The sequence below is a fragment of the Peromyscus californicus genome, unplaced genomic scaffold (assembly GCF_007827085.1).
Source record: "Peromyscus californicus insignis strain IS unplaced genomic scaffold, ASM782708v3 Scaffold_14__1_contigs__length_90479793_seg_2, whole genome shotgun sequence".
Classification (NCBI taxonomy): domain Eukaryota; kingdom Metazoa; phylum Chordata; class Mammalia; order Rodentia; family Cricetidae; genus Peromyscus; species Peromyscus californicus.
Genome location: NW_026294436.1, coordinates 3,872,588 through 3,881,099, shown reverse-complemented (window position 1 = coordinate 3,881,099; position 8,512 = coordinate 3,872,588). Strand labels below are relative to the sequence as shown.

Genomic DNA, 8,512 nt, shown 5'->3' with positions numbered 1-8,512 from the left:
ACTCTCCCAAGCATTTCCCTCAGGGCACTCTGACCCACTGTCTTTTACTAACTTGAAGAGACAGAACTTAGAAGAGAGGTTTTTAGGAAATCCATCCCTGCCTCCTGCATTGCAGGGAGGATATTTAAGGCTTGAAAGACAGAACTTAGGTTTTGTCCCTTAGAGCTAATCACAGGTGATTCTAATTTTTGTCTTTCTGAGAGAGAATTAAAGGCTTTAGTTTTTAAGTTTTTTTTTTAATATGTCACTAGTTTATTTACAATTTTATTTAGTAATATGAGTTTAAGAGTTTAATCCAATTTTCAGATCACATCTCTTAAACAATCTTCATTCTGTTAAAGGGATGAATTAAATATCCTCATTTTTTAAATAGCTGGTGCCTTACTGTAAAGAAAGGAGCAGGAAATCCAGATCCAAAGTCATCATAGCCAGTAACCACTACTTGTTTTCCACCGAAAATGGAAAATTCTTCCCCCGGCCCTCCTCATAGTGGCTGCAATGACCCACATAGGTGGTGAACCTCTGCACACTCTGGCCCAACATGGCACCCCTGGAAGCTCTTCAAGGGGCACAGAGCTGAAAGGCAGAAGACACAGCCGCACCACCACAGTGTTTCTTCACGACCTTGTGAGACAGAGCGCGAAGATCGAAAGGGAGTTTTTAAGTTTTTTAAGAGAGCTTTTAGTTTGAGAGAGAAAGATTAAGGCTTTTTAGAGAGTTTTTTTCCCCCCAAATTTTCCAAGAAAAGCTTTTAGTTTAAGAAAAAGACTTTTTTCCCAAGAGAAAGATCAACTTTTCCTAAAACTTCTGAACTTTAAACTTTTTAGCTTCTTACACCCACATTTTTTGCCTCAGGGAGAAATCACTTTCTCCTGCCACTTGCACTTAGCATTTCAGCTTTCCCCAGGCCAAAAGCTTCCATAGGAAACTTTTTTCTTCCCAAAAAGTTCAAAGAAGAGCTTTTTTATTACCCATAAAGCTCCAAGAAAGTTTTTTCCCCCCAGTTTGAGTTCATAGCCCCCAAAGTTAGAAAATTGAAGAGTTTTTCTGTCTAGTTGCCTTACTTATTTTTTTACACAATCTTACACTTCTAAGTTTTTCCTACACTATATCACTACACTATACCTTATACTTATTTTTCACAGATAGAAATTAAGAGATAGAAGATAGAATATTTTGACAGAAGAGAATTTTGTGCTAGAGCATCGGACATTCTTCCAGTCCATTTTTCCTTTTCTCTCAAGGATAAAACACCCTGCCCCTTAATTTTATACACACACACACACACACACACACACACACACACACACACACACATATATATATATATATATATCTCATATATATATATGTTCCATAACACCACCGGGCATGCCCCTTTTTCCACTGGCAAGGCCTAACACATACTTTAGCCAAAAACTCTGTAATAAAACTATTATTTTCCTTTATCTTTTGTCCCTATTACTTTGTCTTTAGTTCCCCCCCCCTTTTTTTCTTTAGTCCCTGTTCATGGTGCCATTATGTGGTGTGTTTACCCACCAACCCCACAGCTCCCCAGAGTTTTCTTGGGTGTGAGCAACAGGAAATATTTAGGTAGGATTTAGATTGTGGAGATAAACAGATAGAAGATAAATGATAGCCTCCAGAGGGCCTGGAACCTATTCCAATGCGCCCTGACTGTCTCTGCCTCAGGGTATTTATAGTGATGCCAAGGGAGTGGAGCAAAAGACCTCTCCCCAGCACAGCCAAGTTCAGACCATCTCAGACACTTGCACTCAGGCCCATAGTCCTAATCATCCTCTCTATGCGGACCTGCTGGGTAAGCCACAAGGAACTTGAAAACAGGATCCCACACCAGACTTTTTTTTTTCTTCGAGACAGGGTTTCTCTATGTAGTTTTGGTGCCTGTCCTGGATCTCACCGTGTAGACCAGGGTAGCCTCGAACTCACAGAGATCTACCTGGCTCTGCCTCCCGAGTGCTGGAATTAAAGGTGTATGCCACCACTGCCCAGCCAGACTTTTTCTTTTTTTAAGATTTATTTATTTTAAAGCTGAGCATGGTGGTATACACTTTTGGTCCCAGCACTTGGGAGACAGAGGCAGGCAGATCTCCGTGAGTTTGAGTCCATCCTAGTCTATACAGTAAGTTCCAGGATAGATAAGGCTATGCAGATAAACACTGCAAAGATTTATTTGACATGAGTATTTTGCCTGGATATATGTCTGTGTACTGTAAGTGCTTGGTTCCCTGTAAGTGCTTGGTTCCCTGCAGAGTACAGAAGAGGGCATCAGATCCCCAGTAATTGTAGGAGAAATGGAGTTCCAAATGCTTGAATATGAACTGCCACATGGGTGCTGGGAATCAAACTCATGTTCTAAGCACTGCACCATCTCTCCAGCCTTTATTATTATTATTATTAATTTTACTTATTTATATTTTATATATGAGTGCTCTGCATGTATGCCTGCATATCAGAAGAGGGTGTCAGATCTCAATACAGGTGCTTCTGAGTCATAACGTGGGTGCTGGGAACTGAACTCAGGACCTCAGGAAGAGCAGCCAATGCTCTTAACCATGTTGTCAGCACCAGTTTTTTTTTTCTTTTGAGTATTGTTAACATTTCTTCCCAGAGGGAGACAAAATTAACATCTAGCCCTCCTCCTAGGTTCCCAAGTACAAAGTGATGTAGGATTCTACCAGTTTATCCTGGGAATCAATGAATTTTTTAGGCTGTTACAGAGCAGTAGGTGAGGGGTTACAGACAGCCGCGGTGGAAGGTCTGCATCCAATATGGATGATAACTCCATCATGGTCATGTAGATGGAGTCCCCTCCTCTAGTCCTTCCCCAATTATGTCCTCTACTCACTCCACGAGGCCACCCTGCAATTAGGGTAGAATTGCATCCAACTCGTTAGGAGGAGCGGCTACTGAAAGGGAGAAATCGGCAGCCGTCTTGGGAGATGCTTCCCCCTCCCCTCCTCCAAAGGTATTTGCTGACCAGCAGTTTTAGAAGTGATCAGAAGTTGAACTTAAGGCTGGGACAATAAATCTATGTATCCTGGACTTGGCAAAACAAGATATGGGGAGTAATGGACTCAACTGACCAAAAGTTGACCTTAGAGGAGAGTAGGAGTGCAACAATAAATCTGAATGTGTCAACAAAATCAGGACATAGGGAATAAAATTTTATGTCTCTATAGATACCCTGAATCCTGTTAGCAATTAGTAACCTTATGCTTACCTCACCCCTAGCCCCCTCATCCAATCCCAAGCTGTATGTAAACTTTTCCTATATAAACTCCTTAAAGTGAGTGCTCGGGCCGTTCTCCTCCACCTGCTGTGTCAGATGTTGGATGGCGGACCAAGCTTGCTTGCTTTTTAATAAAAACCTCTGTGTGCTTGCATCGGATAATGGCTCTGTGGTGGTCTTACTTGGGGGTCTTGCAACCTGGGCACAACATTTGGGGGGCTTGTCCTGGATCCCCCTGCTTCCCCAAGACCCTAATATGAGGGATTTCTAACTGGCTGGTAAGTTTCTGTGTGTCTTTGTTTGTCTTTGTCTCTGTGTGTTCTGAGATCCTCAAAGTTTAATGGAGATGTGGAAACCCACCCCCCACCCCCACCCCCCAACCCCCACCCCGGTCTGTTTAATTGAGGACTGAGAGCCTCAAGTCTGGAAGGTTTTTGGTGTGATTGAGCCTGGAGGGTCGCTCCCCTCAGAGCACATCAGGCCATCATTGTTCTGTGAACTTTGTTGGTTGTCTGTTGAGGCAAAGTTTGTTTTGGTGTGCCCTTGGTCTTGTGTGTAGCATGTTAATTGTTCTTATTGTTGACTAAGACGGATGCTATGGGATGGTCTCCCTTTTCTCCCCTAGACCCTTGCCTAGCATACTAGAAGGATGTGCAAGCCACTGCTCACAATAGAATGATTGATTCACAAGGGGAACTTTGTCACCTTTTGCAGTGCAGAATGAGCCTCTAACAATGTTTACTTAACCTCTGGAGGAGGGAACCTCTGGTGCTGAGCATGGAAGAACTCCCCTTGGTTTCTGCAGACCCTAGTGGGTGTACTGGGCTGCAAAGGGTGTGTGGAGGCTGAGAAGAAAAAAACAAAAACAAAACAAAAGTCCTTCTGATCCTGGTAAAGTGGTTCTTATGTTTATGTAAATGTTACTTGTTTCTGACTACTAGCTTTCCTTATTGCTATCAGACCTGCACCACTGGTGGTCAGGGGAAGCTCATCAGCAGGACTACATGCTGAGTGCTCATCACTCTCAGGGTCCCAGGGAAGTTCTGAGACTGGGCCCTCCCAAGCAGGGAGGTGAGTTCCCAGAGAGCAGGGCTCCACACGTGAGCAGACCCGGCTGGAGGGCCTTGGCATCTGCGGTGCTGTGCCGGGGTGGCAGGGGCGCGCAGGGCAGCACCATCTGGAGGGGTGCGAGCACTCAGCCTCTGAGGGGCAGGCACGTGAGTGGCTTGGAGGGCTTGGGGGCTGGTCACTGGTGGGGGCGCAGGATGAGAGTGGCGGAGTGAGCCACAAGTTGCCGGATTGGCCGAGTGGCGTGCCTGGCAGGTGGCTCAGCTGAGGCCCACAGCTTCTCCACCAGCTAAAGCTCGGCTTGGAGGAGCAGGGCCCGATGGCCCTGCTGTGCAGGAGCGGGGAGGCTGTGCAGGAGCGGGGAGGCTGAGATCAGGAGCCCAGCCTGGGGGTGGTGGGGAGTTAACGGCCTACACACCCTGAATCTAAATCCCCCTCCCTTCCTTCCTAAGCCAAGTTCGTCATTAGCTTCCCATCTTAACCCTTCTCTGTCCCTGTAATGCTTAAAAAATGTTAAAGATTCATTAGGTTTAAAAAATTATGCTTTTTTTTCCACAGGAAAAAATAATAATAACACATAGATTTGGGTCATTTGAGTTCAACGGGTTACAAATATTCGCCATCATTTAAGGGAATTGGTTCCAAATTATTATTGGGTAAGATTAAAAAAAAAACCTGTGTCAAATTCCAAGTAGAGGATAACTAAATAAATTAAATAAAAAAGATATTTAAGATGTAATGTTTTTTATAAGAATATAAAGGCCTGAGATATGAGGATAAAAGCTTCAATAAATGATAATTTGGGTCTGAGAAAATAGTTTGAGGTATAAAAATGTGAAACTTTCAGTACTTTAAAGTTCAAGTAAGTTGTGAGGTTTAAATATAAGCAAAGTTTTTGTGGGGTCTAAGATGTAAAGGTTTTAGATATGAAAATATTAAAAAAAGTTTTAAAAAGAAAAATTATATAAAATGAAAGTTTATTGAAATATATAAAAACAAGTTATGAAGGTTGGAGGATGAAAAGCTTAAGTAATTATAAAAAAATGACTTAAGATATACAAAAAACCCCACATGTTTTGGATTCCTTTTTCTTGCTATTCTGCTGTTACATTGAGACTCCAAAGGCTCATTGTTTTAAAACTGTCTGTCTACTCTGTAGGTTTGAATAAAAATGTGGCTACATGTATGTTTGGTTTTTTAATGTAATGTCTGAGTTTATGTGTTCTCTATGTTAAGGAATACAAGTCAATACTAGTCATCTGACTATCCAGATACTAGTTTAAAGCATAAACTGTTAATTCTTATTTAATTATAAGCTATTAAAAAATAAATAAAATGGAACCTGAGAGGTCCAGTTATTGTTAACACACTTAGAGATGTTTTCAAGATTAGGCTTAGATTTGTTTGGCTCAGATATATTTAGTAGATAATGATCCTCAAACCCATGAAAGATCTGATGAATATGGCATTTAAATTATTTGATAGAAAGCTTACTATAAGAAACAGAGACTCCCAGCTCCTAGCTATGACTCCCAAGTTCTCCAAAGAAGGTATGGAACAACGACAAGAAGATGCCACCTGAATTACAGACAGCACCAACCACTGGGCAAGATGCCCTGACTCAACACCTGCTGCCAGAAATCTGGCCCAGAATGGAGACACTGACAAGATAAGGTCAGTCTTTCTCCTCCACAGGGAGAAATTTCATGTTATAGGCCCAGCAGCAAGACTGATGCTGTCCTGACACCTGTTCTGCCAATGCTATGAAGAGTACAGGAGCCTGGGATGATGGCAGTCTGGGCAATGGATAGTCTCTGTCATTTTTTAATAGATTTAAAAGTCTACACTAAGGTAAAATTTATCCTTCTCAGATCTTTCATGGCATTGATGATTGGGCTAGCTATAGCTTTGTAAGCTTAGAAACATCAGACAACCAGAGTCTTCCATGAGGTTGCAGTCACCTTATTAACTCATTGAAAGATGCATTAATTAATTAAAGACCATACTGTCATTACATTAAAACTTAATATGTTCAGAATTTAACATTAATAGAGTTTTGACAAGCTGCTTACTGTTTGGATTATGAGTTCAGGAATTTGGATTTTTTTTTTTTGGTTATCTTCTGATATAGATTTATAGACAGATACCTGTTACCTGCTTTTTCTACAATATGTATTTCACTATTGATTGATAAACCTAATATATTTACTGAGGCTGTGGGCCTAAAAATTCCAGATAAACTAACTTTTGTCTCTAGTCTATATCAGTTTCAGTGGGCTTCCATTTGGCTGGCAGACAGATCCAGGCATCAGCTACTGAATTCAACCTGTGACATATGGTCTTGCTGAAAGATGATGTAGACCAAGCCAGCCAATATAAATGCTGTTTCTTCAGCTGGTCAATGAACCAGGTGCTTCTAAATCCCCTCCTTGTTTTTGACTTACATTCTGACTTTCTAGGGCCCTGAAAATGATGTCCCAAAATCAGCAGGAAGTAATTACAGAAGTGCAAATGTTGTCCTTATTCTTGGAATGTTAGATCAAAGAAAAATTTCTATCATAGGGAACCTGAGATAAAATAATAACTGGTCCCTATTCTCATTTCCAAGTTCCTTCAAGATAAGGAACTCTGTCAGCTATCACAGCACTTTTGGCCCTTCTCTTTCTGCTAATTACTGTTGGCTCTTATGTCATTGATGCCTTAACTAAATAATAATTCCTCTTTGGATGCCACTAAACTGATGATGCTAGAATCCTTTGCCTCACTTTCTGAGGCCATGTTACAGAATAGGCTAGGGCTAGACCTCCAATTCTTACAACAAAAGGGACTATGTGCAGCCCTGGGGAAAAATGATGTCTTTATGTAGATCACTCTGGGCTGGTTAAGGACTCTATGACCTAAGTATGAGAAGGCCTCAACAAGTTGATGCAAATCATCAAAAAAATTGGGGACCATCCAATTAATGGTACAAAGGACTCAAGCTTAATATGAGAGCCTTAACAGAGATATAAAAATGGGCCATCTGACTCAAGGGAGTCATTTACAAACTAGGTATTGACAACCCATGATTGGGTGTCCTCAAGTTACTAGGAGAGGACAGAATGAAAGGGAAAAATTTGTAGCCATCGTAAGAGATGATTTCCCCTCCCCTTTATTCCTTTATTGACATTGAAGCCCTCCCTCCAAAATGACAGAGGCTGAAGAGGAAGGACAGTGGAGGGCTACACAATAGGGATATTGGCCCAGCACTTGGGAGGCTGAGGCAGGAGGAAACTAAGTTTGAGAGAGCTGGACATTGTGTCATTAAAAACAAAACACACACACACACACACACACACACACACACACACACACACACACACACAAAACCCTCCAAAAAAACAAAAGAAAGGAAACTTGCTCAAAGGGAGGAGCTTCTTTGGTGGCTGTCTCCCGGTAGGTGGTTTCTAAACCCTTAGGAGATGGGACCCAGTAAAGGGGATTCATTCCTGTAGGCCCCAGGCCATGCCAGACAGTCTAACCATTAGCTTCATTTACAGGGAGAGCATTGTTATATTGGGTATCACCTTAGCTGCCACAGGGTGAGTGAGCAACTATGTCTGGGGGTGCTGGCTCAGGTACTACACTTTGCAGAATGGGGCCTGTTCCTGTGTCTGTAAAGGGTGTCAGGAACCCTGATTTGGCAATTAGGATGGTGGCAGGCTGAGGTAGGAGGAGGGTGGAAAGTTTTAGGCCAACATGGACTACACAGTGAGTTAGAGGTCAGCCTGGGATACAAGAGACCCAGTCTGTCTCAAAACAAACAAACAAACAAAAAAACCAAAAAACAAAACCATCACCCCTGCTTTATTGGTCAGAGTTCTCTAGAGGGACAGAACCAATAGATGGATCTATACACACAAATAAAAAGAGGTTTTATCTGAGTGCCTTAGAGGATGTGGCCCAGCTACTCCAACAATGGCTGTCTCCTGACAGAAAGGCCAAGAATCCAGTAGTTGAGTATACATCTTAGCTGGTCTTCAATCTACTCCAGAATCCTGAAGAAGTAGGTTCTAATGCCAGGGAAGGAATGCCTTAGCATCAGGATAGATGAACTTGCCAGCAAAAGTGAGGACAAGGAGGCAAAAAGCAAACGCTTCCTTCTTCCATGCCCTTTTACGTGGGCTGCCAGCAGCTATTCTCTGACCTCTA

The 8,512-nt window shown here is 42.2% G+C and overlaps 1 pseudogene; it reads right to left on the bottom strand.

Moving 5' to 3' along the window:
- Positions 1–358: 358 nt before the first annotated feature.
- Positions 359–543, bottom strand: LOC128109356 (cytochrome c oxidase subunit 7C, mitochondrial-like; annotated as a pseudogene).
- Positions 544–8,512: the final 7,969 nt, after the last annotated feature.